Genomic DNA, 27,746 nt, shown 5'->3' with positions numbered 1-27,746 from the left:
GTTTCATTTAATAAAAATAATTATTATAATCACAGTAATCGCCATTTAGATAGCTTTTTTGTCCAACGATAGCAAAGACACTTCACTAACTTGAGCAAGTATTTTTATCTAAATTTAACGAGGGGTAAAACAAAGTCAGTCAGACAAAGTGACCTACCAAGGTCATCTTGCAAAAATGCAACAGAAAGGAGAATGCATGGTTCTGAATTTAAGAGACCAACAGTGAAGTCACCTCCCAAACACAGAGCTCCTACAATCTCCTGAAACTCTAAAGTTTTATTGAGTAGTAGAATAATAGAAGTTCTGTACTAGTCCACGTTGCTCTGTGAAGAATTTTAATCAGGTCCAATTTGCAGTTCGGATACTAGGACAGATGCAAATGATGTGTTTCCTAGGAAAGAGAAATGAAGGTCAAGCAAGGAAGAAAGACTGTGACCAAGAATGGCTGTAGATGGAGAGAGGAACGGGCTGGGGGAAGCACAGCCAGGCTAGAAAACCAGTGTGCACAAAGGCTCCATATCTCTGTACACCAAAGCCACTTCGCGGTGCCGGAATTCTGCCCTGAGTAGAGCTGAGCAGTTTGTTCCTGAATGAGGGACCTGGGTCTTGTCAGGGTGCCATAAAGGCTGGGGTCCACTCAAGCCATCCTAAAAAGCTCAGGATTTCTACATCTTTTCATACAGTCTTTTAAGGGAGAACAAACCTCCCCAGGCTGCCAGGTTGAAGCCTGATTATTTTCAGATCCACATCCTGCTAATGGGAAAAAACAACCCAGGGCTAAACTCACCTTGTCTAGGAAGGCTGCACCCAGCAGAAACAGCCTCTCTTGGCCGCTCCCAGTCTCACTTTTTAGGCTGCTTTTGTACCTCAGTGAAGATGACTTCGTCCTCTCTGCCAGCCCCTAGACCTGCTAGAGTCTAACCAGCCCTGGATGAGACCATGTCTTCTTGCAGCTGATGAGAGCTGCCGCTCCTGGCAGGGTGGATTTTCCCTCTTCCTTCATTTCCATAACGTTTCTCTTCTGTTTACTTTCCCATTGCTCTCCTCATGGCCCCAATTCAGGACAGCGTGTAAGCACATGTTTAATCTCATTGATCTCACGGCACTCCACTTACTAAGGAAAACACAGGTCCCTTCACAGAGTGCTTGTCTCTGAATTTTACATTAAAGAGATGCGAGATAAAATTCAGAAGCGGTCACCTGAGGGTGGACTGGGACGTGGGCATCCCCCTCTCCTCAGGTGAAATGCGGAACAAGCAGGGTGCTGATCCCTGCAGATGCTTCCACCCCAGTGTATGCCTAGGGAAGCCACAACGCCGTTGGCAGGAGAGGTAAGCATGCCCTCTCTCCTCAAACAGGCGCGGCTCAGAAGCTGGAGCACTTCCACGGGAGACACAGACTGGAAACGCCAGGGGCAGAACAGGCAGCACAGGCTGGGGCTTCTGAATTCTTCCAGGAGTACTTTAACCCGGCTGGATGCTGCACCTTACCAGGAAGCATCAGCCTAGCGATTCTGTACAGTGCCCATCCTGGAGGCATGCTCTTGGAGGCACAGAAGCATTTTGTTTCTGGATTCGCCTGCTGCTGTGCTAAGCTTTGTCAAGCAGGAGGACAAGTACAGAGCAGAGCTGCTGAAGCCAGGGGTCTCACAGTCAAAGCGGATGGGCCTGAGGGCTCTGGGCATTCCCAGAACTAGGCATCAGCTGAGCAAGGGTTTGCAGCATCATACCTTGCTCACAAGTATCTGAAATTCATCTGAATCCTGCTTCATGAGATCAAGAGCTTTGTTTGACTCATATCTGGGATTAATTTCCCTGTCTGTCAAGTAGGAATTACAATATCCCTTACTGGCACTTCTGTTAATTCAGACTGTATGATGTTTGGTGAGTTTGTTTGTTTGCTTTGCGGGGAGAGAGATAAAACATTTTCTGTATGTTCATGTACACTATCTTGTATGATAGGACCCCAACTCTAGTTAAAGTGATGAGATGGCTCCTGTAAAGAGGCAGACAGTGAGATAGTCTAGCTTACATACATACCTGCTTCCTTTTTCCACTGCACTGAAGCATTCATCTCCCACCTCCTCTACAAATGTATCAAGAATGAGTAAAAAAACAATAGTACTGTGCTTGTCTTGTGTCCCAAACAGGAGTACACACACTTGCACCACACAGACCTGTGCATGCCCAGTAGACCAGACACCTCTGCAAGGCACATAGGCAGATCACCCGCACAGCAGGTCTGACAGTGTGGGGATTCGTTAGGCGTTGTGTTTCAGTGCTTGTATGCTACACAGTTCACCTCGCCGGCGTGCGATTGACCTATCCTGAATTTCTGGATGTTCAGCAGCCCAGCTATATGACAGACCCGACGGGCATGTGGAAACTCTGATATTCCAATTTCATCCCAACAAAGTTCCCAGGTGGAGAAAGATGAGAAGTCCGGGGAAATATGCACATGTGGAAGCTCACCATGCTGAAAAAGACAGATTGATTCACCTGTACCTGTGCAGCAACCGTTCACACCTCTTCTGCTCTCTGCTGCTATGCCTCACCTCGTGCTCGTTCTTCTTAGCTGAGTGCCCAGGTGGCTCAGAAAGATAGGGGTTCTCGAGTAAACGTTCCTCTGAACTGGTGTGGCTCTGCTTGTCCACACGTACACATCCCTCCTCACAGCGCATCAACTGGTCGTGCATGTTGGCTGTCCCTCTGTCCCTTGTAGCAGAGGTTTTGAAATGTTGTACTTGGTCACATTTTACAGCACTTTGGGGGGTCTTTTACTCAGCCCCATTAGTTTTCTCCTCTGTCAATGCAGCCTAATGCCATTGCCATAGATGCTTCATTCCTGGTCAGACCTCAGATAAAATATTCTTAAGAAAACCTCAGAAATCCCATTATTGCCAATTTTCAAACCATCTGTTCCTTTTCTCAAAGTCCCTGGTGCTGGATTCATGGGCTTATGCAAGAATCTCAGCTTTCACTAAAAAAGGAAAAGTCACTTTTCTAGTTCCCAAAAGCCTGGAACACTGGAATACCAGAGGAGGACTCTGAAATGATCATGCACTTATTTCAAGCCAGATTTCTGAGATAATGCCCTGATTTGCAGGTCCTGGCTCTCAGTCTTGCTCTCTGGGAATGAGAGCGCACCGTTCAGCTGCTTTTAGAGACCTTTCTGCTGGAAGCAGAGGGGATGCACTGTAAAGTAGGGGAAGAGGAGGGAAAGGACAGCTCTGAAGCAGTGCACTATAAAGGTGTTCTTAAGCCTTCATAGCCAGAGGCGGGAGGGGGGGGAGTAGAGGGGGGAGGGATTGTTCCTGTTGCAGTTGCATTGTTTTATGGTGGTGTCATGCAATGAGATGGTGCCGGTTGTGGTTGTAACCAGCAGGCGGAGCTGAGCTGAATAAACAAGAGCGAGCTATTCATAGCCATAAGGAGGGCAGAGCACTCCTCTCCTAGCAACACAACCAGAAGAGCAGTAAGAGCTCTGCCCAACTGGGGAAGAAATGTGCGCGAAATGTGGATGTTCTTCCCCTTCCAAGCAGTTCCTCTTCCATTGCTGTGAGATGCCTAGAGATCTCTCACCTGTCCTGCTTGCTCTGCCCAATTGCCCTGTTTGAACTCAGCACTCTACTTATACAGGGTTTAGTAAAGTCCATTCTCTGGGAGTTTGACCAGCAAACACCCTTTTCTGCTTTAAAATGAGAAATACAGGAGAGGCAGAAGGCAGAACACAAACTGCTGCAGACTGTTGCACCCAGGAACTTGGTAGGATGAGGACTCTGTTCTGACCCATCTCAGGACTGATGATGTACCGCCATGGTTCCACAAGCAATTGGAAGGCTGCTCTTTCTTCACCCATTTCTGCTATTTCTTCACCCATTTCTCCTTATCCAAAGTCCAGTGATGTCAACATCTGCACACAGTGCCTGCTGTTTTTTTTCTGGAGGGGGCATCTTAAGGCAGAGCTCTGGAAGTTTGGGGTGCATGCAATAAAGCCCATGGCAGTTAAATGCAGAAGGACATTTTGTGAAGGAAGCTAGCACATCTCACTGTTTGAAAGATTAGACATGTAGTAGGAAGGTACTGACAAGTGTTCCAAACACCTGTAATGTCACCAGTAAATCAAGCAAAAGCATTTGTCAGCTCATCATTAGGAGAGTAATGAGGTAAGTACTATAGAATTTAGGCCAGGCAAAGAGGCCTGCATCCATCTGTAGGAGACATCACCACAATGAAAAGTCAGTAGTTAAGAGGAAACTTACGGACTTCCATCAGAGGGAATCCAATCCATAATGAAGTGTCCCTTGCTCTGACCTCTCCTCAGCACAGATATATAGTCACACCTCTGGAAACCTGCAAATCTACCTTCATCATGCTACCATCACCTAATTACCATAAGCAAACTTCTCAGCTTGTGAGTCCACCAGTCCATAAGCTTCACAGATGACTCAAAATCAGAATACAGGTATTGTGTTCTCCGATACACCGCAATAAGCAGATTTTTGAACGACATTTTAGTTTTCCAACAAGTTTTCAGTGTGTGAATTTATTAAATTGCTGGGAACAAAAAAAGGAGGAGGGTAATCATAGGCACAATTAGTGTCTATCTGGAAGGTTGCATACTAGGCTTCTAGATCTCTTGCAAAACATGCCACCACTTGAACTCCAGCAGTAATTATCTTTTACAGAGTTTGGCAAGAAGAGAGGGCCTCGGCTCACAGTTTGCCATTCAGTTACAAACTTTCTGTTAAAGGAGAATGACAAAATCCAGGAATCCCAGGTTTCCCCTCTAACTTTAGGACCTAGAGATTAATATAATAGATGGGGCAAGCAAGTCACATAGATTTGGTACATCCAGCTGAAAGCAGCGCAGCTGATGGGATAAGAGAACTGTATTTTGATCTCAACTAATGGGATATGGCACAGCTTTTTTCTTTGTTTATTTCTGCATTACAGGAAGGTTGGGCAGGCAGGGGGTAACAGACTGAAGCCTTGCTCAGCAAAGGTTAGAAAGCGCCCTGAAATACAAATGAAACAGCAGCATAAGACGAACAGCAATGTAAGGTGTGCTGCCTCAGAGCAGCTTCCCTTCCCTTAGTCCGTAGGAAATCAAGGCTGCGATTCTTGTTTGGTGTACCTGATTCACCTGAAAAAGCAGAAGCCTCATACAGTTAAGAGTACTTGATAGAAACGATAGGACAAGAGAGAGCAAAGAGAAAAGAACAATTGATTTAATGCCTTCTTCATTTGTATTTAAATAAATAAAGGTGCCAGTATAAGGCTCTAGGCACCTTAACACACAATTAAGACTACCAAAGAGAAACTAAGCTACGCACCACTCCCAAGCAGCATGAAATGATTATCCAGAACGTGCTGTGCCACCTCCCAGAGGAAAAGACTGGTTCCAGCCCTTCCAGCTTCTCTCTTCAAGGGTCTCATTCTCATCTTATGAACTTCTGCTAGCAAGGGGAACGACACATTCCTGAGTGCTACTGCTGCCCACTCATGCACTCTCTGCCTACCCATAGAACAGAGCAGCCAGCAGTACTCTCGGTGACCACCACTGCTGTCATACTGCACAGGAAGGGAATGTATGCATTGCTTTTCTTCCTCTGGTAATTCTTAGCAGAAAAAGTGTTGACTTACCCCAGACACTGTTGATGTTGAAGAATATTGCTGGCCTCAGCATAACAAGCTGGAGAATGTCAGTGTCCACCGGTGGAGGGGTTGGGGGGGGGGGAGAGGGGGGGCGGGGGGAAAGAAAAAAAAAAAAAAAAAAAAAAAAAAGAGGACTGAAAAACTCCAAGTGATTTCACTGGCAGTTACTTCACTAGCAAGACTGTTACAGACTCCCAGCTTGTAACACTGTTAGCATTTCCCCCACCACCTTACACAGAATCGTTTCTGTTTTCCATTAAGATCTCTTGCCCAACTTGCAGCTGCACTCTGCCTCTCTTCCCCAGGGCAGGGGCTGGAGCTGACAGGCCTCAGTGGAGACAGCAACCACCTTCCCCAGGGAAGGACCAGCACTTGCAGCAGGTGACCAGCACTGACATCACTGCCTGCACTGCACTCCACCAAAGCTGCTCTGGTAACTCCCAGTTCCAGTAATCTCCAGCCCAACTTGCACAGGAGTCCCTAAGATGGTATGGTGCTAACAGACAAGCTCAGAAGCGTGCCAGCTGGGGAAATGATCAGCAACCAGTTTGCAGAACAGACCATGGGTGAGGCAGAGGAAAAAGTGGAATTAGTGGATATGGAATCGGTTGAATGGTTGTAGCCAAGAGCTGAGGTCAGTGACTCCATTGAGGTAGAGGCAGGTGATGAGTGGCGTTCCCCAGAGGTCAATCTTGGAACCAGTGCTCTTCAGCATCTTCATGAATGACATAGACAGTGGGATCAAACATACCCTCACTAAGCTTGTAAATAACACCAAGCTGAATGGTGCAGCTGACACAACAGAAGGAAGGGATGTCATCCAGAGAGACCTCGACAAGCTTAAGAAGTGAGCCCCTGTGAACTGAATGAGGTTCAACAAGGCCAAGTGCAAGGTGTTGCACTTGGGTTGGGGCAATCCTGGATATGTACAGACTGGGAGAAGAACTCATTGAGAGCAGCCTTGCTGAGAAGAACTTGGGAGTCCTGGTGGATGAAATGCTTAACAAAAGCCAATAGTGTGTGCTAGCAACCTGGAAGGCCAACTTGGGCTGCATCAAAAGAGGGCTGGCCAGAAGGGCAAGGGAGGGGATTGTCCCTATCTACTCTGCTCTCAGAAAGCCCCATCTGGAGTACAGCATCCAGGTCTTGGTCCTCTAGCAAAGGAAAGATGGGGAGGTGTTGGAGCAGGTTGAAAGGAGACTATGAGGATGCTCAGGGAGCAGCCTTTCAGTATTTGAAGGGAGCCTACAAACAGGTGAGAGACTTTTTACAGGATCTGGCAGCAATAAGACAATGGGAAATGATTTTAAACTTATGAAAGCTACACCTCACCCAGTTGGCAAGTCAGCCAGTGTCTTGAAGAGCCAATCTGTACGGTCCTGCAGGGTTTGTCATTGCAGTGATGCAAACACCAATGCAGTAGAGAACTTAAATGACGTGAGCCATCTTGGATCCAGCTTCCTCAGTTCAGCAGTGTTTCTTATGTACTAATGACCCTTATTCCTTTGTGCACAGCATCCAAAAGTAAGCAAGACTTTCATGGAATCAAGACCTGAGCTATGGAGTCTGCCATGCTTCATAGTGCCTACAAAGGCATAGTGGCTTGAGTCTTCATTGGCATGCCTATCCTTGCACCACCTTCTGTGTCATGCTATCATCAAGATGCCTGCAATATGCAGTGGGAGCAGGAGGAATGATCAACATCAAGAATTTCGTTTCTGATGAGGAAATCCAAAGAACTCACCGTTGAATGACCTCAGGTACACTATGTCACCTGCCCCAGTGCAGGGTACGCTTCAGCACACACAGTGACACAATCCCAGCCTGGCAGTCATCTCTGTGAGTCCATTCCATGAGTGCTTACTGACTCTAAGCCTTCTCCTCGAGTTTCCGTCAACTGCTAGAAAAGCTCCCACTCCATTGTCCCTGGTGGCTAGAACTCACATTCAGCAATCACAGCCTAGCATTCCTGCAGGAAGACAAGCTTAAATAAAGGAGCTGAATATATCTCCTCCTCAACCAGCAATTATTCTGTTTCCTCTTCTCCTAGGTCTCCAGCCTGACTAACTCTGTCTCCATACACTGGATGTGGACCCAGCAATGCTCAGTTCTGCATGTCAGCTGGGGCTATGTGCAGTCATGACATTAGGTACGATCCCTAATCCCAAAAAGTACCAGCTGTCACCATGCTGACTTACTGGGACACAACAAAACCAGGCTTTTCTAATTCTTATGTTCTGGCTGCCCCTTCCCCAAGGGAGTGCTTATAGCCAACCTCAAGCCTCAGAAACACATCCAGGTCACACATTGCTGAGCAAGACCCAGTCCTAACTGACATCCCAGCAAGGACAAGCTGCAGATACTGACCAGCTTGCTTGGCAGCACACACCGGGCAGAAGGAAGCAGCAACTTTCGCATGGGTTGGGAAGTTCCTGGCAGCCTCTCCACAGCTCACTCCTTCCATGCTCTGCTAGCCATTGTGACACCAATGCTCAGCAGGGCACTCAGGAAACGCCACCTGCAAATGTAGGAGGGGAAGAATAAGCCTGCACTAGCCAGAGAGGGTGGCATGGACATATTGAGCCTCTGTGGACACAGGCATTGTGGGAAACCTCCTCTATCAAACATCTAGCCTTGAAATAGAATGGGTGACCTTGCTGGGCTCCCAGTATACTCCAAACAATGTCAAAACTGTGCTTCTTGCCTTTGAAGAGCCTGGTCCATTTTCAGTGTATTTTGGTGGGAATCTTTTCACTTGCTTCAAGGAGGACTTGAATGGGGAGAAAAGGAGAGATGTGGCAGTGCTACTGAGGAATCAACTTTCCCTGTGTCAAATCCATTCTTGTGAAGGAGGAGACAAAGGAATAAAAATCCAGAAAGGGACAAACTGATATCTGTGACTATCTGATTCCATAATTCTTTGTTCCTCTGGCATTTGTGTAATAGTAATGATTGGTGCCCCCACCAAGGTCAAGGCCTCCCCATACAAGACACAACAGCATAATGAGAAACAATTCCTGCCCTAAGCAACTCAAGTGAAGAAGAGAGTGAGGAGATGGGGAGCAGGGACGTAACTTGCTCATGTTAACAGGGGCCAAATGAAGAGCTGGGATCCCAGAACAGCTCTCTCCACTTTTCTTCTCCTCTCCCCAGGCCTAGGGTCTTCAGCCATAACACCACTCCGACTCCTCCATCACTCTGTACAGCTGCAAAATGAATTCATAAGGTTTCAGAATTAGTTAATTTCCAGGAGTAGTTCCTTCATTACAAACACCACACAGCAGGCATTTTACATCTACAGCTATAAGAGCAGCCTAAGCCCGCAACCCTTTGTCAAGAGTAAAAATAGAAAACAGTCACAGTAAATGTGAAGAGAGTCAGGAATAAAGCAAGGGCAGAGAAAGATGGGAGCACTAGAAGTTCTACAAGAGAATGAATGCTTCGAAAAATATCTAATTATCTGCAGAGCCTGCATATGCTGCATCCTTGTTTTGGCATGGCAATATGATAAGGCGGCAGCTCAGGGCTACACAAAGGCAGTTCTAGCAGTTATTTAGATTGAACACTATTGGCTCATTCCCAAATGAGAAGGAGCCCACCCTACCAAGTCACATCCTTCCATGTCGACTCGAGCTGATGGAAATCCTCGTCACTTCCATTCCCCCAGGGCCCACAGAGTGGCTCCTACCTCAGAATGGAAGAGCAGGTGAAGGAGAGGAAGGCAGCTCTGAACAGGAATGGTGGCAACGGTTGCAAACCTAAAGGGAACGAAAGGGCTAATAGTTCACTGGGGAAGGATCGGAGGTGCTACAGCTTCTGAACCTCAGCCACGGCAGGGCTGGAAGTGAATGTGCGTATGGATGAAGTACTCAGGATAGGAGTATGGCAGCAAAATGAGTGAGAGCAGGCAGAGCGTACAGGCACCGAGTAACAGGTCCCCATTCCTGTACTCTCGAGAAGATGTTAAAACTTTCTTCCCATCACAGTTTTCTTTATAACACTGCCTTAGTTGGAAAATAACTTGGGAAGAATCCATGGACATCTTGCTGAACAGAGATGAGAAGCAGCAAACACTGGGGGACAGCAATTGCTTCCCTTGTCACACAGATGACACCAGGAAGATCAACCTACTGTTGTGCTGGCCAGAGTAGCTTGTGTGCTCTGCCACATGTAAGTGGGTTCTTCTCTAAGGAGATCAAACGCATCATTACAGCCCTGATTAACAAAGCCAATCTTCTGGTTTCATTGGTCAGATGGGGAAATCTCCCAAGTGCTAGTACTGCTAAAATAAGATCTTGTTCACTGGAGATTAAGCAGAGCCTTCTCTTTCCAGGCATGTTTTGTTAGCAAGGGATTAACTAGGAACATTGACATTTAAGTTGTTGTCACTGCGCATTTGAGGCTAAGCACACATTAATTACAGGGCAGCACAGCTCTTGGTCGCAAACACAAAGCTGCTTTTTACAAAGAGGACACAAGGTTGCACATGGGCAGCTTGGTCTAATACTAAATGGGGAGGTTGGTGGTCCTGCATTTGGCAGTGGGGTTGGAGATTCGTGATTCTTGAGGTCCTTTCCAACCCTGGCCATTCTGTGATTCTGTGCACATCCCTCCATGTGTGAGGAGCGATGGACACGCAGGGCACTCCAGCAGGAATTTCAGGGGACAGGAGTAGTCCTCTCCTGTAGAGGCAACCTCAGTTAACACCCTGTTTAAGCGAACAGGGTAGTTTACACCGATCACAGCTACTGCAGTTCCAGCTACTCTGCACAGTCAGGCATCAGCTTTTCACATGTAAGCAATGATTAGAGCTTCTTTGATTGCAGAGCCATATCCATCCCAAGAGAAATTAAAAAGAGGGGGGAAAAAAAAAGGATGATGCCAGTTCAGTGATGGGGTGTGCAGTCCTGGTGCTCAGAGTGACAGGCAGCATTCAGCCGGGTGTTCTTCCATCCTGAAAGGTCCTCCCGTCAGCATCGTGCCTGGGCACCTCAGATGACTGTGAATTAAATCAGCTCAAAACATCAGCACAACCATCCATCAAGTCTCATTCACACTCGACTTCAAATCTCATTACAAGCCAAAAAGGCACAGTTCTGTTATTGTCCCAGCGCTTCCAGCACAAACGCATTCAAACCACCGCAAGAGAAATGGTGCCTCGGCACACTGGCATACAGCTGCAACAGAAAGCGCTTCTCCAGTGCGATTGTTCAGCTCCATTTCATGGAGAGAGTTGCACAGGGGGAGGGCTGCGTGGCAGGGAGAGAAACAGAGAAACACGCCAGGCTACGCAGAGCTGACAGGGAGAGCGGGAGGAGCGGGGAGGCGGGCGGGGAGAGCGGCGGGCAGGCGAGCAGGGAGGGAGACGGGGCAGCCGCAAGAGGGAGAGGGGATGCCGCAACGACACCTCCAAAGCAATAAGAGGGGGGACTTCAAGAAGCGTGCGTGTGGGAAGGTGGAGCAGGAAAAGGCCGGGGGCGAGCGGCAGCCCGGCAACGCAGCCACCTCGGCCTCCCCCGGCCCGTGCCGCGCCTGCCCCCTGGCGGCTAACTCTGCGTGCGGTGGTGCTGAGCGGCGCCGCCCGCCCCGCCCGCTGCCAGGCCGCGCCGCGCTAATGGCGGCCTGCCCCGAGGGAGCGGGCAGTGAGAGCCCCCGCGCGGGGCCTGTCGCCGGGCTGCCTGACCGGCTGCTCTTGGCTTCTTCAGAGCAAGGACGGGATCTCTTCCCGCCCAACCTCCGCCGCTGGAAGTTTTTCAAGAGACAGTAGATGAAAATAGCTGCCCAAATACATGGAGTATTCTGAGACTGAACAGCTCTTGGGATGGGGCATCCACAGCTTCTGTAGGGAGCCGGTGCCAATGCTTCATTGCCCTCTGAATGTACAGGACATTCCTCACTCGATCTAAATCTCCCTCCTTCAGTTTAAAACCATTTCCCCTTGTCCTGTCGCTATCTGATGGACGTCAGCTTGCAGCCCAACAGCAGCAGAAGACATGAATCTGCCCTGAACCTCCACTCTCAGCATAGGCAGAAACCATAGGTTCATATAGGGCAATCCATAGGTTTGTCCCATGGATAAGGGACACGGGCGCTGCCATGACAAAGGCCACAATGCTTGAACGGCTCTGATTCTTGCAGCAGTGGAGGGGAGCATCTTCACCTACAGGAATAACAAGGGGTGGCCAAGCTATTCTGATTCAACCAGCCAGTGGAAACTTTGTGCCTTTTTTTTTTTTTTTTTTTTTAACCCTGAAAGCAGGAGAAACTGGATGGAGTGGAAGAAAAGCAAGAACATGTTATATTCTGCTATAACTCCTCCTCCTCCCCCCCCTTTAGAGCCTTTTATCATACACCAGCACATTACACATTAACCCTATGATTAGGATGAATAAAGGCAGTCCCCAAAGGATCACCTCTCCATGAGAGACTTCCTCCTCTTCCTCCAGACAACATAAGTAACATGAGAGGCCAGCTGATCCCCAGAGGGCAAGAATCACTCTGGGCTGGGTGCTGGAACACTCGTGCCAAACACCAGGCCTGAAGTTGACTACATGCCAGAGTGGGTACAGAGGGAAGCAGCCACCATGTGTTTACAGAAGGAGGGTGCAAATTGGCCTCCAGGGTGAGCTACTCTGCTATTGTCGCTGTAGCTCTGGGGTGGGGGAAAGACCTCCAAGGGAGGGAACTACCAGGCAGGCAAGTATCTGCCATCTCCTAGGGGGAGAGGATTCAGAGCTGAACTGTCTGAGCCTATTAACAGCTGATGGTTCCTGTAGATACATACTGGCACAGGGGTTTACTGCAAGTAGCCCGCTTCCATCTCTAATACTGCCTTCAGACCTTTGAGCCCAGCCCTGTGAAACACCCTTCCCACTACACTCCACAGTGTCTCTCACTGACAATTCTATTTTCATACCGGGAGACCTGAAGGGTGGTTTGCAGTAAATGGAAAGAGCTGTGTACATTTGCATGGTTGCATAATCATGTTATACATGGATCTTTCGAACGCAGGAGAGCAGAGCGAGAGAGAGGAAATTGGAACGCCACAAGCAGGAGCTAAAAGCCAGATTTCTCCACGAGATCAAGGAGTAGATGTAAAGTCAGTCAGATGGAGAAATGCCTGAATAGCTCTTCCAAACAGCAAGAGTTGCAGGCTTAGCTTGAAACATAAACAAAGCAAGATGTTTCTGGGGGCTGGGCAGGTTTTGTATAAACTCTATTTCCTCTTCCATCATTGAAACCGGATGAGAAGAACAGCCTGTAGTTTGCATCTTTTGCCTCTCCAAGGGCTTACACAGGGCTCATTTTCCAGGACTGTCAGACCAGGACCCTTCACAGACACTATATTCACTGCACACAAAGAAAAATCATTCACAGCCATGTGGCCAAATGAGAAACTGAAGCTGAGAAGCAGTACTATGCATTCTGGAATGATATATATTCTCCTCTTACTAAATCCTCATTTACCAACATTGGAAGCTTTCCCTTTTAGATTTGTCACAGCCCCCAGCCCAGGTCACCTGAAACATAAGTACTATTAAAAGGAAGGGGCAAATTTTCGCAGAAATGAAGCATTTGTGATACAAGAGATGCTGAAAACAAGCAAGTGTAGCACGTCTTTAAGGATGAAAAATTTACTTTGAAAACATGGCCCATCTCTCTCTCAGCTGCTGTAAAATTGCCACCACACCTCCCTTACTGACATCAGAATGCATAGCAGGGTAACAGAAGGGTGAGAATGTTTCCACAAACATTTTGTGGTCCACTTTGTTACCCTCGTACTGCTGCAATTTGTTTTTTAATCTAGGACGCTCACATATCCAAACTGTTTGAAATGTTTAAACATCTGAAGAATTTCTCAGCTGCTTCCTCAAGTGTGAAGTCAAACACAGCCTATCCTGCAGAAAAAGGGAGAGTGGGAGGACATGTTTTTTTAAATGTTGTACCTCCTCACCTCCTTTGCACAGTCTGATTACTTGCTCGGAGTAGGTAATAAGTACTGTATTTAAAGGAGATCTCTCCTCAGCAGAAAAGGATGAGGGAACAACAGGTGCCCAATCTGAATTAACTATCTTACCCCTAGGTGCAAAGCTGTCATCACAAACCCTGAACCTGTTACACAGAATAAAAGGCTAACAGGAGAGGCACGGGAGTGCATTCCCAAACAACCTGCAGCATACGGCAGCAAGACCCTGCAGGATTACCAGTGGCACAAAGCAAGACTGCAAGGGGCTGGCTTCCTTTTTACACTTGGGCCTTTTTGCAGCATTCTGGAAGTGTGAAGAGGCAACAGGCAAAGTGCAAACTTGGCCCACTGTGCTCACATTAAATTCCTTGACACGGGGCATTTTGCGCGAGTGGGATAGCTGTCAGACATAGCCTCTGAGGACACATTCCTCAGTGGGCTCCGGCTGCTCAGGAAACCTTGGGTGCCTCTTCCAACCCAGGCAGCTCCCAACTACTTACCTCTTACTGCGGTGTCAGATTCTGCCTGCTGCAACTGCACCACAAAGCATAGGCATTCATCCCTACCTCCATGCGCAGTGCAGACACAGTTTAGCTAAATGCATCCTTTTACAACCTCACACTCCCCAGACTGAAATGTGTTAGACTGTCAGTAGCCCCACAAGCAGGACTGAGAAGCAAGCAGAAATGGGTATGTCCACAGTACACGTTGTTATGAAAAGGAGAGATACCTGAGCTACCTGTAAATTACTTCATTCAGGTTCTAGAAGCAGGCCAGGGGGCACATACAGATGCAGTAAGACAGCTGCAAGCCACTTTACATAAAACTTGATGCATTTGACACTAAAAAGGATGGGTCTGAGATTTTACAGGAATACACCGCAAAACCATTGCTTGAGATGTGACGGGCCAAGTTGCTTGCAACACAAAGATGAACAGAACCTTAGCACAGAATTTCCTACTAATTTTCTGGTGGAGATGTACAGGGGAGGAACATGACAGCATATTTTCCAGCATGAAAAATTTTACTTTATGGCCCGGACTGTGCCACATACACCTCATAGACTGAAAGAAGGATCAGGTGCTAAGCACGGGTAAGGTCAGAGCACGACTCAGTGACAGAACTTTTGAGGACAAGCTGCTACAAAGCTAACATCCCAGCAGCTCATACCACGCCTCAGGCAAAGGCTTCACCTGAAGTCACAAGAAGGAAGAAATGAGGAAGGAAGGTGAATTGGTTTGCTCTGAATTGCGCAGAAGTTTCTCTTCCACTTGTGAGTGAACGTATCTTCTGTATCACAGACAAAGCACATTTGGAAACCCATAAGAAACAGGCTCTGTCCACTTAAATCATGTTCTACATGAGGAGCTGCTTTTTGCTGCAGTAGATCTCCAGTCAGGAGAGCTTCAATAACAGCAGGACATCCCAGAAGTACCAAGCTGTTTGGAACTGGTGATGTCTAAGGCTTACACTAGGGAGAATGCGTACCAAGGAATCCACCACACCAAACAGCCATATAAATCCTCCCCACTGCAAACTAGCCATCCAGTTATTCGTGGTCCATAAGTAGTATGAACACCAACAGGGAGCTACAAAATCAACGTAAGCCTTGACAGACAGCTGGACAGAATTCCATACCAGGATAATAGTGAAACAGAGCTGCATGATGCACCCAGCATAGGAAATGGCTTTCCTTTTTCAAAAATGTTAACCAGCATAGATGGAACAGAAGCAGACAAATAGCAAACATCTTCAAGTCAAAGTGCCAAGGGAATAACTCTTGGGGTAACTGGATCCACTCTACAATGAACGCTTTCAGTCATCTTTGCAGTGATGGCAAAGAGGAAAAAAAAGCAGAAAGAATAATTGGAAGGACAGGTGGCATGAAAAGCCTAGGGAATTGAATACAATTGTCAAGATTTGATTCCTCATTCATACAATGGCTAATATTTTTTGTTGTTGTTGTTGTTTAATCTATCGGCAAAAAAAAAGATGTGAAAACATGAATTTGTAGACAGGGGGAACACCCTGTAGAACAAAAAGTCCTGAAATTTTCCAAACTGAGGGCCAGAGCTCCTTTAAAGAGACATTTAATCAAAAGAAAGAAATGGAGCTAGTCAGATTTAATTTGATAAAAAAAGGGATCCTATTGTTCTAATGTTATTTTGTTTCACTGATGTTTTGAGAAATTGGCTCCCTCTGGTTTGGATTTTTGAAGACTGACATGGGGCAGATAGGACAAATGAAGGAAGCCTGTAAGACTATAAATGGAATAGAACTGTTGTTTCCATGCTCAGTTATGTGTGGATCTTACATTCTTACATACCAGAAAAAAAGAAAAGGGGGGTGGGGGTGAAACTGTTGACAAAGAGCTGAGAGTGTGTTAGTAAATCTATGGTAGGATGCATCCAAGAATGCTGTAAACACTCAGAGCTTGGCATTAACTTAAAGAACTGCAATACAACAGCCCTGAAAATATGCAGCTAAGGGCACGTAGAATAATGTAATTTTTTCTATGGTGTCACTTGTGGCCAAGCGTGTGATTATAGTAAATATCTGAAGCCAAGGATTCTACTACCCTCTCCTGCCAACGACTATCATAATTCCCCAAGGTAGTGGGAATCCACCTCTTTCACTTGCCTCCTATGGAGCCTCTCCTCTTAGGTTTAACCTTGAACCCAAATTGCAAGACCTCCATTCTTAGCACGTAATTTTTTTTTAGTTACTTCTATGCACATCAAGTTTTCTATCAAGCTGACACTTCCATCTTTACCAGAAATTTTCCAAATTTCTTATTTCACTATTTAAATGTGAAAATGTACACTTCATAAGAGATGAGCTCCGCCACGTCAGAGATCTCACACTCACCAACCTGTCTCAATAAATACTCTGATGGGTATTTATTTTACTTAACCTTAAGCCAAAGCAGCTCAGCTTTGTTGTGTAGACGGTCCTTATATTTTCTTGTTTTTGTGAATTTGTATACAGATAAACAGCATTCATGATCTGACATTTCACTTTGATTGCGAGTTGCTGTAATTAAGAACCACAGCTTTATGAATTTTAATCATCAGCTGTAAGTGGTACATTATCTCTAGTTCACAATGAAAGCAATCAAGTGGACAAGATATTTTTAGAGACATTACTGTGGTAATATTACATTAAGTAGCGGTTAGTACACTATTTTCACACCCAGTGATTTCACACATTAATGCAGCTATAGATCAGCGTTAATGACAACGGAAAGTTATTTTTCAAGTAGTATGAGAAGGGTGGTTGAAAGACCTACTGGGATTTACACTTCAGCAGCAGGAGGGGCACCTCAGCAGGGCTGCAGATGAAGACACTCCAGCAGCAGGGGCTGCTTCCACTTCTGCTAGGACAGAGGCAAAAGCCCCAGCTGTCCTGAGTGGATGTGGGTTAACAACAGGGGCAACATTTTCTTCCTGCCTCTTGAGAGGAAAAGGAAGACAGGAGAGGAAAGGAAGGCAAAGTACCCTGATGCTGGCACTGAACCCCGGAGCTGGTGAGAAATCACATACCACATCTTGCCCAAGGCTGCCACTTAAGCAACACAATACTTCTCCTTTCTAGGAGGGCACAGTGCAGAACAAATCAGAAACACCCTAAGGCTTGAAGAAAAAAGGCAGGCAGTCTGGCACATTTTAAAGTTTCTGTGTATGCTACTCCACATGGATACAACACTGTCTAGATAAACCCATAAATACACACTTCTTTCCTTCAGGGAAAAGGAGGGACTAGGGTACAAGGCACACTGCCTCAAGAGGTGCACATTTAAGATAGCGTTGTCTCACTGAAGGATAGCAGATCATCTGAAGACTGTTTGCTTGAAACTAGGGCTAATGAGAAACTGTTCCAGGAAGGAGAAATTCTTCCTTCTTCCTGGAGTCTCAGATCTGGGATAACAGCAGAAGATCCAGAAACCTCACCCTGACCTGCAGGCCATTCTTTTTTTTTTTTTTCCTACCACAGAAGTCCTATGAGGATGACAGAACTGAGTTAGAGAGCTTGGGAGCTAGCTCTGCCAAAGAGTACATCGTATTGTCCATGTGGCATTGTGGCAGGTAACTTGTCACAGCATCTTGGATTCTGCTGACAAAGCGCTCGTGACAAACCAGTTAAGCTCCACAGACAGTGGCACTTCAGAGACAGAACTTGTTGATACCAGCATCATGGCACAACACTGCAGCTCCAGTTCAAGTCGTCTGGATTCACGTGTCAGCTCCTGATCGTAGGTCATTCGAAGACTTTAGAAGGGACCCAGACGCAGTAATAAAGTGTTATCTTTTGTCACTTTCCCCTCACGCTGCATCTTTATATCCAAACAGGCCAGTCCCTACATTTAGTCAAGAATTACTGGACATTGGTCAAGAAAGATTGGACCACCACAGCTTTGTGACAGAGTAGCAGTATGGAAACACTACTTAGACTTTACATAAATTAAAAAAGAAAGATCCAGTAAGATGCTTCCTCACTGCTTAGCTTTTGAGACACTACTAGTGTATTTCTTCATGGAGAATAAAATAGTACAAATGTTTCGTGATATACAGACGTCTTTTAAGTCTGTTTCCATAAACACTGCAGTAAGGCACAGGCAATTTCCCCACTATAGATATCTAAGTCCACCTTTGCAGCAAGCACTCTTTTCCCCCCTTAAGGCCACATTCCCAGCTTTTCCCACCACCCTTCCTGGCAGCAGCTTAGCAGCTCCTCTCCACTGTTTTTCCAAACACATAATTTGAAATTAATGGCTTACCCTGTGCTCAGGCCTGCAGATTGAGGCACCTACTTCATCTGTATCCTCTGCCAGCATAGGAAAAAAAAAGAAAGCAATTGCTTCTTCGTTAGGTCAGAGTAAGAATGATTTACATATCCATCTATTCCCATAATTAAAAAGAGATGAAGGTGATAATAGGAAAACATTAACAGTACAGGCAGGATAAAGTCCATATCTGAGTGAGAGCATTCTTAATTATATACCCAAGCCTATACATAAAGAAAGGGCTAAGCTTACAGCACGTGGGGCTTTCTTTCCCGCATCCTTTGGCCTTTCCAGAGTCAACTGTGTGTAAAATACTAATTTGCCACCAGTTAGCATACCAATGTGTTTCTGCTAAGTGAGAGGGAGAGAGGGAGAGAGGGAACAGGCACCTTTCTCTCATTCCCTTGCACCAAAAGGGATTCTTCCTTTATGCTTCTGTACAAACAGCAAATGAAGTCAGTACCCTGTTTCTAATAGTGTGCATGGATGCTCCTGAAGAACATGCAGTAGCGTGCCCAAAGATCACTAAATCATGGGAAGTGAAGAGAACCACTGAAAACTGTGTAGTCCAATTACAGCCAGAGCCTACAAGAGCAGGCTGCTCAGAGATGTATCCAGCCAGATTTTTTAATCTTTGTAGATGTAGACTCCATCCCCCTTCCAACATTCAACACAGTATAAAAGTGTTTTCTTACGTTAAGAAGGAATTTCCTGCATTTCAGCTTGTGCCCGTTGCCTGTTGCCTTTTCACTGCATACCACAAGTGTTTGGCTTTGTCTTCTTTCTTCTCCCTCATCAAGTATACATACTCATTCATAAGATCCGTACGATTGCTTGCTCACATGTTTAGCTTGGCGTCCACTGAAACCTCCAGACCCTTGTCTGCAAAGCTGCTTTCCAGCCTCTTGGTCCCTTGCCTATACTGGTAGCTTGGGGTTACTCATGTCCAAGGACAGAGCTTGGCATTTGCCTTTGTTGAACTTCACAAGAGTCCTGTTGGCCCATTTCTGCAGACCGCTGAGGTTCCTTTCAATGGCAGCACAACCATTTCAAATCTGTTTTCTGCAGAGAGCTCTTCCTGATACCAAAAACTTAGAGGTTAGCATAAATCCTGATTGCAGATGGCATCATTAATTGAAAATTTCAAGTACTCCTCTTGCTCATTTGAAAGTCGTAGCTACCATCAGTGTGAGATCACTATATGACTCAAGAGGAAAAAGTAGTAAATCGTGAGAGCTGTTTTTTTCTCCCCCAAACAAACAAAACCTTCAAGGAACTGCCCAGCTTCCTATAGTGTCTGTATCTGTTCTAGAAGACTTAAATTGGCAGGCCTTGACTAAGTCAGTAGGGGAAAAATTTCTGACCCAATGTAGTTACTGCTAGCTCTCCATCAAGCTAGAGAGATGTGTCGAGCTAGATTTTTGTTGAGAACACTCTCTGAACTTGTATTATTCAGTATTTCATTAAAGAAAATAATGAAGGAATAGAGGCTGAGCTTATTAAATTTTTAGATGGCACCTTGCTGGGAGGGGCTGCAAATATCCTGGAAAACAGAATTAGTATTCAAAACAGCTTTGATTGTCTGTGAAGGTCCAGGGGGGGAAAAAATAAAAGATATTATTCAAAAAAAGACATGCAAAATATTACAGTTACTTATGAAAAATCAGCTATTCAAATGTAGATGGGGTAGGACTATCTACACAGGAGCTATGGTGCCAGCTCTGGAATAAAGGAATTTGAGCTTACCATGGAAGCAAGCCCAAAATTGAGGCAGCTTCCTACTAGCCCGAGCAGCCTCTAAGAGGCTCATCTGTTCTTTAAGAGCAGGGCAAATGTTGGTCAAGAACAGCAAGTACCACTACTCTTGGATAGGGGGATGGACTAAAAGGCAACTTAGTGGGTCCTTCAGTCCTGAGTTTTCAGCGATAGTGTATTGGACAAGAAGAGAAGTTTCACTGCCTGTTTTGGACCGATGGGCACCTGAGCCTCACCTCATCATTGCTGACAGACATCTCTGTATCCCTTTGAAGACAGATCTAACTCTGAGATGACAGAAAATAAGATAACCAATGACTATTGGTTCTGGAAGGTTCCTCTGGAATCTCTGATCAGTAAAAGCCTCTTCCAAACTTTCCACCTTCTCAAGACCCGTTTTTAACTTGTCTGTTTTATGCCATTTCATTTAATTAGTACTTCCCTCTTCCACCCCCCCACTTCTAACTTCTCTAGTCCCAGTATTTCAGTAATCAACAGTGTCATCAAGCTCAGGATTCATCGCTGAATAAGCCAAGTGCTTCTTAGTCTTGTGGCTACTCTACACAACACAGCTGCTTGCAGCACATGGTTTTGGGGCCTGGATCCCAGACCAAGGAGATTCTGTCTAGTCCTGTTACAAGAAGTTATTTCAGGTTGCTGCAGAGGAATACAAGCCATCTGTTGAACTCTATGCCAACTGTTTCAAATCTCTTTTGGATGCATACATCTTCCGTTTCTCAGATCATCAATAGCTGCTAATTATTTACCCTTTATTAAATACAGGTTTCCTCTGACAGATCAAATACGCCTATTATTTTTTGCAGCACAGGCAGTATAGTGGATAGTCCAAGGGCTTGTATCACCAGCTACAAATTGGTGATTAATCTACAGCAAAACAAAAACAATGAATGGAGCTTACAGTCTGCAATGGCCTTGAAAGCTTCTGGAATCTCTGGTGCCTGATGACCTTTTATGATTATTCTTTTCTAATCTCCCCTGGACACATCTCACCTTTTACTTTTCCACAAACAGACACAGTCTGATCAACTTTTTCTACAGCTGTCCCCATTCCTGCTGGCAATAGCTCATCCAAGGTGGCCAAGTCCCTGAGCTGCTCTCTAGCCATCTGTTTCTATAAGAACATCAGAGTAAGAAGTTGTGCTCTGATTTTACAGCCTGAACACCAGCCATTTAAATAGCACAACGGGACACATAGCTGCAGTGGAAGACTTGATTTCCAAAAGTGAAGTTAGTCTCTGACCACTGTTGAACTCATTGGAACTAGAGCAAGGACTGAGTTAGCCTAAAGAGCTTTCTCATGGCAAGTTTTTCTCAGGAAGCACACTGCTCTCTCCCCTCAACTATTGTAGCAGCTACTGAAAAATTCAGCTGGTTCATAGACAAAAAGGTGTGCCAGACCACTAAAAAACCTACCACAAGCAAGAGGCTTTAGCAAGACAACAGGTTTTTTTAAGCCCTGAAGAAATTCTGATTTGACTTTAATACAACCTGACTTTAATACAACTTTTGGGTGAACCAGAAAGAAAATTATAGATGTCAAATTAAGAAGAGCATCAGTGATCTGGGAAGATCCTTCTCCTGTGAAGAAATGACCCAGTAATACTTTGGGCACCTTCCTGACCTGTAAGATTCAAAATAAGAGGTTGTACATCTACTGCTATTTAAGACTCATTTCTTATAAAGCTTGAGGAAACAAAACTAACTACCATTAAAAAAAACAAGGGTCAGTTAGTGATAATTAAGTAGCACAGGGATCTATTAAAAAAACTTTGGAAATCAATGTTTACACTATGTAGCTACAAATTAACTGCAATGGGCATTGTTAAGAGACCATTTTTATAAGACAAACACCAAATGCATGCACATTAGAAGAATTCTGCCATGATTAGAAATCACAGTGCAACTCATTTTATCCCATCCCTAAATTAGAAACTTAATGCTTCAGTTTATTAACAGAAGGAAATCCTATTACACTCCATGTTAAGATACAGAAAAGCACTATTTCTATATTGCAGCTCTGAAAAAAAAGAAAAGTGGTTGGAACAGAGCTACTCAGTTACAGTTCAATGCTTCAGTGATTTAATAACTTGAATGAATTAACACGTATGGAGTTAAACATCTAAGAATCCTCCAGTGACAGCGATTTTTGAGAAACAAAGCAGCCAAAGTAATGGTGCTGGTAGTGACAAGTGCTGAGACCTTTGGAAGAGCTAAAGCCCTCAGAATGCAGCACCTTGAGCAAGAACCTGCTGTTTGTTGTCCGTTGAACTAACATGCAAGAAGTTCCATATTCCGTGCTGTTAAGGAGTCACTCCAAGCCAAGAATCCTAAAGAGCTTCCTATGAACTGTGATCTGATTTCTAGCTCATCAGTGCTGTTCAGCACAAACCCCTGCACCACAGCACCTCCTGGGAGAACTTCCAAAAGGCAAAGGTTCCCCAGGCTTCCCCAAGCTTCCCTGGGGAGCCACATTCAGCTACGCTTAGCTAACGGCCAGGGTCAAGTACATGCAAGCATTGTACTCCCTAATCAACAGCTTTGTCTCAGGTGCCCTGTGCTGTTGGCTGCATCCTCTGGACAACTTATAGTGTGGTTAGTTAGCAGAAAGCTTGCTTCTGGCAGCCACTCTGATACAGCTACCACCTACGACTATCACCATGTATTTGCAATTTACACCCTCCCACTGCCCTCTGAAATTTGGAAAACATGAATCTACTTTCTCTACAGCAGTGCCTGCAACAACTATCTAGAGTGATCATGAAGCCTTCCCAGTGCATGCCTTTTCTATTGTTTCTTGCTGTTACTATGCACATATACCATTTGTGAAACATTACCGGTCCCTGGCTGCAAAACCACATTAAGTTTTTGTTCAACCTTGTTTACTTATCTCACCAAACCCACACAGATTTTATCAGTCTCTGCTAACACAGGTGTGACAATTGACTGCAACTGAGCAGTGCCAGACATGTAGTAGATGGACACTGCTCCCTTTCTGGTGATATTTTGACATTACTTCTCACTAGTGAGGCAGATGTAGGCACTGGGAACCAGCTGCAATGAACTTAAGCTTGTACTGAACTGTTCTCACTCACTAGACTGTTGTTCATCGAGACATACACGCACACGTATATAAAACGTCTAGTAAGAAGATAGTAGAGTATTGCTCCTTATGATGCTATAGTGCTTTCCAGTAATGGCTGCCCAGTGATATGAAAATGGCTCCAGAGGACTCCCATATCAAGCTGATGCAAGCCAAAGTTAACTTCCTTCTGGAGGGTGAGTGCTTTCCACTAGCATACATTCCTCCCTGTAATATCACCTGCTTTTCTGACTGTGACAGTTTGAAACAGCTCATACCACCTTCAGGCTCTAAATAGCTTTCTATATCTTTAAATTATTCTCCTGCAATGGGATTGGTTTTCTTCATGCCTCAAAGAAGTGGTATCTAAATCGTTTTTAAACTGAAACAGACTGAATAGGCTGTGCAAATCATTTTCTACCAGAACCTTAATTATATCCTGCAGTGTCTCGTCCTCAGCAAACTGCTAGGAAAAAAAAAAAAAAAGTCTGCATTTCATTTGAGAACCAACAGGGCTGGGTTTTTTTTTTGTTTGTTTGTATTTTTGTTTTCCTCAATTGACATATACATAATCTAGCTTGGGACTTTGTTCCACAGCATTTTTGTCAAAGGCTCTAGAGAGCGTGCCTGCAAATACTAAATCTTTCTGAGGTTCGCATTCAATTTGCAAGTTATACAACTCCAACTAAAGAAAGAGGCATTCTGTTTGCAGCAAGGTGTTTTCCAGATCCCCACTGGCAATGGCAAGAAGTGATTTACGATCAGCTTTAGTTAACGTGGCCTCTCAAACAGGTCTTAAAAAGCCTTTACAGCCATGGCCTAGTGCCAAGGCCTTTTCCACAGGAATTCGGTCAATTTTATTTCATATCGGTGCCATAGGATGCAACTGCAAAGGCAAGTGGTACAATATTGAATGCAGCCCCTCGATGAAGCAAGGGACCCAGCACCTGCTGAATCTACCAGATTTACCATCACAGGTCTGTACATCTTTCTGTTGGTTGTTCAATGCAGGGGTGACTTAATCCCTTGGCTAGCTGAGGGCTGAATTCATGACTCACTTTTCTGGCAGATTCAGGATTTCATCAGGACTGAACTCCGAGTTCTCCTGCAGTTGTTTTGCCCAATTCAGTAGCTCCACATGACCTGCAGAATTACAAGAGCATTTTTCAGTCTTAGGTTGAAGTCTCTAGCCTTTACTGGCTCTCATTCTGGTGTGATGTTTCTCGTGCAGTGCTCCAACTGCTCTCATTAGCATCCTTTGCATAAAGCAACAGAATATTCAATAGCAAACATCCCCAAGCCAGGTACTGAATGCAAACAGATTTCCTGATCCATACCAGTGAGAGTCCAACACTTCCACAAGGCGCAGTGTTCGAGGACACAGCTTAGAGCCAGAGCAAAAATAAGCTTCATGAGTAGCTCCCTAAAAGTCATGTTCCTTACTGAAGGAAAGCCTGGGCCCAGACCCACAAGTCTCAGTAATGTCAACCACAAGTGTTGAACCTCAGCCACCCATAGAGCTTCCTTCCTCCCTCCGCTGAGACTAACACTCTTGAACTTGACTAGACCCACTGATGACCAAAAGTATAATTTACAGAAACAGTCATAATAGCTACCTCACACTTATTGAAAACTTCATATCTGGGTATTTCCCCTTTTACTAGAACCCTTTTTTCTTTTTTTAATCTGCACATAAATTTTCTCTAGTTCCTCTAGTGTAGGTAGGATCAGCCTTCACTCGCAGTACTGTCGTAGTCTTTATCCTGTGTAGAGTGCTAGCACTAAAGAAAAAACTCTCTGTTCCACAGCTGCATGCTAACTGCTTGCAAGGCAGCATAAACTGGTATGTAAGACAGCCAATTCCAGTCAGCTACTGAATGAATCTTGTAAAGGTACTAGGCCCATATGCTGAGGCACAATGATCCTCTTACAGCACACCGTCTTGATAACATGGGAGAAGAAGAAGGAAGAAAAAAAAAACCTCCAACTTTTAAGAGGAGGCAGTGATGGAATCTGGCTCAACTAATGAGCTTTGGTAGCACTGTGCCACCTCAAAAGCACAGAGACAGCAAGTGCAATACGATCAGTAAGAAAAATTCACCAACATCCAAAGAATTCACAAAACCTAGTACATTCATTTAGCATAAAAGAATGAACTAAGGGAGAAAATCCTCCCTTGCACAAGTAAACAGTAGCAAGTAGAAGAGCCAGATTATAGCTTTGAGAGAAATTCAAGATCTAGAAAGCATTTTCTTTAGATCAGGCTTATAACCAACTTAGAGAACTATTCCTTTCCCAAGCACCCTTCTTTTAACCTATGCTGAATATGTAAAGCAAGGACACCAGACTTACAGCCAAGTGGTTTTCCACTCCAGGCACATGGAACACGATGAAAGTAAATTTGTGGGTGTTTGCACTTGATTTGGCAGAGAAAAACTGAGGGAGGGAATGTGATTGAGGGAAGGTATCAAAGATCAGAGCCAGATGCTCCTTCACAGAGCTCTGGACTTGTAGGAAATTAAGAAGGTAGAGAAGGTGAGGCAAAGGGTGTGTTTGAAGTGAGAGTCAAGGGGTTCTAAGGCCTACAACCATCCAAGGTGCTTGGGGGAAACTACAGCGCATGCCAAAACCACACCACATTGGCCTGAGGTGCTTTCATTACACAAAGCCTGGGAGAGCAGAGACTGTAAGTGTAGCTTCAAAAGGAGCTTCATCTTGAAGTCTTAACTCTCAGGACCTATTAAACATTTATGTTGACTACCACTCCTACTCTTTGCCTCAGAGAAAGCACCCAAAATAACCTTTGCTACTGAGCAAACTACAACAGTTCTACCAGCTGTGTAACAGACTTGTAGGGAGCAGAGAGATACAGCCAGAAACAGTGTTGGAACAACAACGCTAACGACTCTATTCAGCAAGCTGGGAAAGAAGGAAGAAAATTTGATCTGGAAGCTGAAGGAGATGGAAAGCAATGCTAGGAAAAAAATGGACAAGTTAGCTTTTGTAGAAATGTCTAACACTGAATGAGACCATTGGATGTATACATTTAAGTATCAGTAGTTTTTCTTTAAGCTACCTTTTTGTTCACTTTTTGGGGGAATCTTCGAACTAGCCTCTAACATGGATGTGTGACAGCCACAGCTGTATAAGGGTCAGTGGAAGAAAATGGAAAGAGATTCTACACAGGGAAAGAAGACAGAAGGTCTCTGGCAGGAACTGGAAAGAAGTGATTAATTTCCTGATCTGTTCAAAAATACTTTGCCCACACAACATGAGCTTGGGATGAGGCAGAGTTACTCAGGCTCTTCATCATAGGAAGCTGTTACTACCAGTAGCAGATAATGCATCATTCACTCAATCTCTTGTAGTTCAGTTGGAGGACAACTCCAGCTGTACATTCAGAAGGTTGTGCTGACCCTAACAACTTCAAATTAGGTGTACAAAAAGCCCTTCAAGGTAATTTATTTCAAGGGTTGCACACATAAACCTCTTGTCTTTGTACGCAGAAACCCCTGCCCTCCAGTCACAAAATTCACTGCTGATATTAGCATTTACTTCTAGCCCTCCACAGATTCAATCTGCACGTAGCGCCTAAGTTTATCAGCTCTATGATATTCAGAAGAACTACTAGTCTCCACAATTTATCAATCCTTAAGAAACCTTCACGCTCCTCCTCAGCATATACTTTTCACCATTGGCTTGCTGTTAGGTAACTATTTCTTCAGTCTAACCTACAGATACCTACAACCATTTCGGTCTCATGCAGATGAGGCCTTTAAAATAAGTTTAGGTGTTGGCTCGTGTGGCTAATCACTCAGCCTTTACACTATAGATACCAGCTTAATTTAAGTGTAATCATACAATGTAATTGTATAATATTCATAATATTGAATGTATAATCATTCAATTATTGAGGCCCTGGAGCGGGTTCAAAGAAGGGCAACAAAGCTGGTGAGGGGTCTGGAACACAGGCCATATGAGGAGAGGCTGAAGGAGCTGGGAATGATCAGCCTGGAGAAGAGGAGGCTCAGGGGAGACCTCATTGCTCTCTATAACTTCCTGAAGGGAGGTTAGCGTGGAAGGGAGGTTAGCGTGGTGAGCTGGTCGGCCTCTTCTCTCTTATAACTAGTGGTAGAACTAGAGGGAATGGCTTCAAGCTGCACCAGGGGAGATTCAGGCTAGACGTTAGAAAATACTACTTTTCTCTCCTCTGAACGCAATCCAACAGCTCTACGTCTCTAAACGTAACGGCTCCTCCCAATGACCACGAGGCCACATCACCTTTCCCTCAGATCCAAGAGCAGCAAAAGCAGATCTGTACTAGGAAAGACAGCTTAAAGATCACATCTTTATACACAGACCACACGAAAAGCAAACAGGCTTTTCCACACTCTACCTTGAGAAGAAGCAGCAATCAAATGATCCCACAGGACAGCGTCTGCCTATGCCCAGCCTTTTTAGAGGTGCGGCGGGAACTACAGCTCC

At 45.1% G+C, this 27,746-nt stretch overlaps 1 long non-coding RNA gene across 4 annotated transcripts; it reads right to left on the bottom strand.

Moving 5' to 3' along the window:
* LOC122156237 lies at positions 1-27,733 on the bottom strand. Of its 4 annotated transcripts, none has more exons than XR_006167419.1 (7): positions 27,658-27,733; positions 24,320-24,404; positions 18,401-18,447; positions 9,262-9,415; positions 8,025-8,863; positions 5,646-5,694; positions 1-5,145 (listed from the first exon to the last, which is right to left on the bottom strand). It is a non-coding gene; the product is annotated as an uncharacterized LOC122156237 (long non-coding RNA). The 4 variants fall into 4 exon arrangements; XR_006167420.1 differs by having other exon boundaries at positions 1-2,475; XR_006167421.1 differs by lacking the exon at positions 9,262-9,415.
* Between the last annotated feature and the right edge of the window lie 13 nt (positions 27,734-27,746).

Source organism: Centrocercus urophasianus, unplaced genomic scaffold (assembly GCF_019232065.1).
Source record: "Centrocercus urophasianus isolate 14NV4802_14NV808 unplaced genomic scaffold, USGS_Curo_1.0 seq_12, whole genome shotgun sequence".
NCBI classification, from domain to species: domain Eukaryota; kingdom Metazoa; phylum Chordata; class Aves; order Galliformes; family Phasianidae; genus Centrocercus; species Centrocercus urophasianus.
The sequence above is the reverse complement of the archived record's forward strand: the minus strand, read 5'-3'. Positions and strand labels throughout refer to the sequence as shown.